Raw genomic sequence first — 5,381 nt, forward strand, 5'->3', positions numbered from 1 at the left:
CTCGAGAGGATTGAGCCCTCTGGTTGGATCGTAGAAGGTCATGTAGTCTACCGAGAGGATTGAGGCCTCTCGCGTTTAGAAGGTCATGTAGTCTATCGAGAGGATTGAGCCCTCTGGCTGGATCGTAGAAGTCATGTATGTCTATCGAGAGGATTGACCTCTGGCTGGATCGTAGAAGGTCATGTAGTCTATCCGAGAGGATTGAGCCCTCTGGCTGGATCGTAGAAGGTCATGTAGTCTATCGAGAGGATTGACAGCCTTTGGCTGATGAAATCAAATCGAATCAAATCAAATTTTATTAGTCACGTACACAATAGTTAGCAGATGTTATTGCTAGTGTGCGAAATGCTTTGTCTTCTATGTTTCGACAATGCTAATAATCTAACAAGTAATCTAACATTTCACAACAACTACCTTATACACACAAATGTAACGGTATGAATGATATAGTGTACATGAAAGATAACTTTTATGTGAATGACCGATGGCCGACGGCTTAGGCAAGATGCAGATAGATGGTATAGAGTACAGTTATATACATAGAGGATGAGTAATGTAGGGTATGGTAAACTTATATAAAAGTGGCATAGTTAAAGGGCTAGTGAACATTTATTCATCAATTTTTCATTATTAAAGTGAGCTGGAGTTGATCAGTATGTTGGCAGCAGCACTCGATGTTAGTGGTGGCTTTAACAGTCTGATGGCCTTGAGATAGAAGCTGTTTTTTCAGTCTCTCGTCCCTGCTTTGATGCACCTGTACTGACCTCCCTTCTGGATGATAGCGGGGTGAACAGGCAGTGGCTCGGTGGTTGTTTGTCCTTGAGATATTTTGGCCTTCCTGTGACATCGGGTGGTGTAGGTGTCCTGGAGGACAGGTAGTTTGCCCCCGGTGATGCGTTCTGCAGACCTCACTACCCTCTGGAGAGCCTTACGGTTGTGGGCGGAGCAGTTGCCGTACCAGGCGGTGATACAGCCCGACAGGATGCTCTCGATTGTGCATCTGTAGCAGTTAGTCAGGGTTTTGGGTGACAAGCCACATTTCTTCAGCCTCCTGAGGTTGAATAGGCGCTGCTGCGCCTTCTTCACAACGCTGTCTGTGTGGGTGGACCAATTCAGTTTGTCCGTGATGTGTACACCGAGGAACTTAAAACTTTCCACCTTCTCCACTACTGTCCCGTCGATGTGGATGGGGGGGTGCTCCCTCTGCTGTTTCCTGAAGTCCACAATCATCTCCTTTGTTTTGTTGACGTTGAGTGTGAGGTTATTTTCCTGATACCACACTCCGAAGGGCCCTCACCTCCTCCCTGTAGGCTGTCTCGTCGTTGTTGGTAATCAAGCCTACCACTGTAGTGTCGTCTGCAGACTTGATGATTGAGTTGGAGGCGTGCATGGCCACGCAGTTGTGGGTGAACAGGGAGTACAGGAGAGGGCTGAGAACACACCCTTGTGGGGCCCCAGGGTCAGCGGGGTGGAGATTTTGTTACCTACCTTCACCACCTGGGGGCGGCCCGTCAGGAAGTCCAGGACCCAGTTGCACAAGGCGGGGTCGAGACCCAGGGTCTGGAGGGTTTGGAGGGTACTATGGTGTTAAATGCTGAGCTGTAGTCGATGAACAGCATTCTTAAATAGGTATTCCTCTTGTCCAGATGGGTTAGGGCAGTGAGCAGTGTGATTGCGTCGTCTGTGGACCTATTGTGGCGGTAAGCTGTAAGTGGGGCAGTTCATGTATTCACGTTTCTATAATAGTGTGTGATTACTGTAAGTGGGGCAGTTCATGTATTTATATTTCTATAATAGGAAATCATTTTTCTAAGGAGAGCTCTTACCTCTAGGTTTTCTGTTGGCAATTATTATGCCTTCACAGAAACTCTCTGTTCTGACCAAGATATTCTCATTATGTTTCTTTCATTAAATATTCTATTCATTACAGTGTCTGTTCCAATAGTGACAGCAGGTTCGATGGTCAAAGTACACATCTCTCTTCCCTAGGGGAACAGAAGGCTCTTTTCTGTGTGGATCAAAATGTTTAGTATGTTGAGCACGCACCCTCACGCACGCCTCCAACGCACCTGCACGAACCTCACGCACCCTCACGCACCTCACGCACCCTCACGCACCCTCACGCACCCTCAGCACCCTCACGCACCCTCACGCAACCCTCACGCACCCTCACCACCGCCCGCTCACCCTCACGCACCTCACGCACCCTCACGCACCCTCACCACCCTCACGCACCTCACGCTACCCCCTCACGCACCCTCAGCACCCTCACGCACCCTCACGCACTCACCACCCTCACGCACCCTCACGCAGCACATACACACCACACATACACACACGTCTGTCTGTCTGCAGCTGTAATGAATTGTTTTATTTTCATAATTCCACTCAGCTCCTCTGCTCAATAAAGCCTCCCTCTCTCTCTCTCTCTCAACCCATCTCTTTCTCTCTCTCTCAATCTTTCTCTTCTCTTCTCTCTCCCTCTTTCTCTCCTTCTCTCCTCTCCCTCTTTCTCTCTCTCCTCTCTCCTCTCTCCCTCTTTCTCTATTTTTCTCTACTCCCTCTCTCTATCTTCTCTCTCTCCTCTCTCCCTCTTTTCTCTTTCTCTCTCTCTACACCCTCTCTCTCTCTCTCTCTCTCTCTCCTGTCTCGCTCTACCACTCTCTCTCTCTGTCTCTCTACCCCTCTCTCGATCTCTCTCTTCTCTCTCTACCCCCCTCTCTCGCTCTTTCTCTCTACCCCTCTCTACCCCTCTCTCAAACTCTCTCTCTTTTGTTTCATCCTTCTCTCTAAAATATGTACTCTACTTTAATTGAAATGCTTAACTGTATATTACACTTAAATAAATACAAAAATACAATAATAATGTAGTAGTTGTTAAATAATTAAAAAAGATAATGTAAAGATACCTTTCATTCTTTTTCTTTTCCAGGATCCTCCCTTCTACCAGTAACAGTTTCATGTTGAAGAACCTGGTATCTGGAGCGGACTACAACTTGTGTGTCCTGGCCATCTTTGATGACAAAGTCACCTCCTTGGCAGCTACCAAGGTACTCTGATCCTTTCTCTGTAGCTCCTCACCAGGGTTTCATTTGAATTGAAGTTAGTCAATTTAGGAAGTGAAACACTTTTGACAAAAAATAGCTTTTCATATTCAGCAGTCAATGAAAATAGATGCCCTTTTTGCAATTATTGAATTGGAATTTCAGTTTACTTCTTGAATTGACTGCCTTCAATTCCAATTGACCCCAATCCCGTTCTTCACTACTGCTTTAAACAAGACTTTGGGGGTTTGGTTTATCATAGGTTTATCTTTTCCGTAATCCTCTCTCTCGCTAGAAAATCATTTACTTTCCTTCTAAGTTTCTTTCTTTGATATTTTTTACTTAATTTTACTCCCTCTCTCCATCTCTCTCTCTCTCTAAAACGATCTACTTTCATTCAATCTGTATTCATTCATTCATTAATTTATCAAAAATTTCTCTTATCTATTTTCCTTAATCTCTCTCTTTTTTCAAGGTTCTTGGCTGCGCCCAGTTTAGCACTAAAGAACTCTACCCAGAATGCCGATCTCTACAGACCCACTTCCTGGGAGGAACCCTGACAATACTTGTGGGAGGCGTTGTCGTGGTAACGCTGCTGGTGTTCACCGTGGCGCTGATGGTGCGTCACCGTGTCTGCAGTAACCAGGACGACCACTGTCACCACGGGGATGATAGTGATGAGTTGGCGTGTTGCCAGGGCGGGTCATTAGGGAGTCCGGTGAAAGAGGCGGCGGCCGGAGGTGGCGGAGGAGTCTACGGCCAATCGGATGGCAACGGAGATGTGATGATGGTGGTCTTGCCCAATGGGCTGCCTTCAAAGCAGAGAGGGGGCAGGACGAAGGAGAGAGGAAAAGAGAAAAAGAAGGAGAAAGATAAGGGAAACGAGGGCGAGAAAGGAGGGGCCGACGTACCCCCTAAGGTACCCCCCAAACCAAAACCCCAAACTCTCCCCAGGCCTAGCAGGGAGGGAGAGAAGGGGGGAGGGCAGGGAGGGAGAGAAGGGGGGAGGACAGGGAGTGAGAGAAGGGGGGAGGACAGGGATGGAGAGAAGGGGGGAGGACAGGTGGACATGACGCTAGCAGTGAGAGACACCTTCCTCCCTACATCCCCTAAACAGACTCTCTCTACAACTCTCCTGTCATAAGCTCCTCCCCCTCAACCCTCCCCCGCCAATCACGAGGTGGGAGGGCTAGGCTCTGCCCAGATGTAGTAATAATTGGTGGGGCCATACGGGCAAGCTTCACCCTGGATAGGCTCCTGGGACAGGATCTCCTTTCTGATTGGAGGATGAGACACGGAGACATAGTGGGCTGACTCGGAGATAAATGTAACTCTTCTCAGGCCTATCAGAGCCCAGGAGCTCCGCTAAGACCCTCCCACAGCATTGTGCGTGCCAAACGTAGCAACTCCCTCGACATGGGGTTATCTTCTTCTTCTGTTTCCATCGCCAAGACAATGGTTACCACCCAGCGACAGTACGGCGGTCGCCACGGTTACGCCAAGCGGTTGTCAGTGACTTGGACGAGGCGGAGCAAATCGCTGCAAGGAATGTTGGTTGGTACACTCAGCAACAACCAGCCACCAGGGTAGTGGTGGCGGGGAGTTACCACGTCCACATCTATAACAACATTAACTCTTACTCAGCGGTGACCAGTGTTGTCGTCAGGGGCAACGGGAATGAGAGAGGGAGAGCAAAAGAGACAGAGAGAAAGAGGGAGAAAGAGCGAGAACGAGACAGAGAGAGAGAGAGGGACCCTCAGAGATTTCTAGGGTTACAGAGAGGAAATGTGTAGAGAGAGAGAGAGGGAGATAGAAGAGAGCGAGAGAGGGAGATAGAAGAGAGAGAGAGAGACAAAGACAGAAGAGAGGAAGAGAGAGATGAATAGAGGGATAGAGGGAAGATGTAAGGGTTGAAAGTGGAGAAGAGAGAGAGAGAGAGAGATGAATAGAGGGATAGAGGGAAGATGTAGGGGTTGAAAGTGGAGAAGAGAGATTCTCACTTGTTCTGCCAAGGAGGCCTCCAGACTTGACCTGAATTGGATTTGGAATAGAGGGAATTTAGAAGAGAAAGAGAGATGAGAGAGACATGAGAGAGATGACAGATGTAGGCATATGAAGAGAGAAACAAGAGAGAGGAGAGAGAGAAAGAGAGAGACAGAGGGGAAGAGAGAGAGAGAGAGAGAGAGAGAGGGTGAGAGAGAAAGAGAGAGAGAGGGAGAAATAAGAATATCTTTATCTGAGGATCTCTGCTTAAAATATAAAATATTTAGAAATGTTGAGTTCAGAGGAGAGGAGAAAGAGAAGAAACAGAGAAAATGTGTTAAACAGAATGGAGAG

The 5,381-nt window shown here is 47.8% G+C and overlaps 1 pseudogene; it reads left to right on the forward strand.

The window, feature by feature from the left end:
• Positions 1-5,375, forward strand: part of LOC112076450 (leucine-rich repeat and fibronectin type-III domain-containing protein 4-like) — a 35,449-nt pseudogene extending 30,074 nt beyond the window's left edge.
• Positions 5,376-5,381: the final 6 nt, after the last annotated feature.

Source organism: Salvelinus sp. IW2-2015, unplaced genomic scaffold, assembly GCF_002910315.2.
Source record: "Salvelinus sp. IW2-2015 unplaced genomic scaffold, ASM291031v2 Un_scaffold3761, whole genome shotgun sequence".
In the NCBI taxonomy this organism is placed as follows: Eukaryota; Metazoa; Chordata; class Actinopteri; order Salmoniformes; family Salmonidae; genus Salvelinus; species Salvelinus sp. IW2-2015.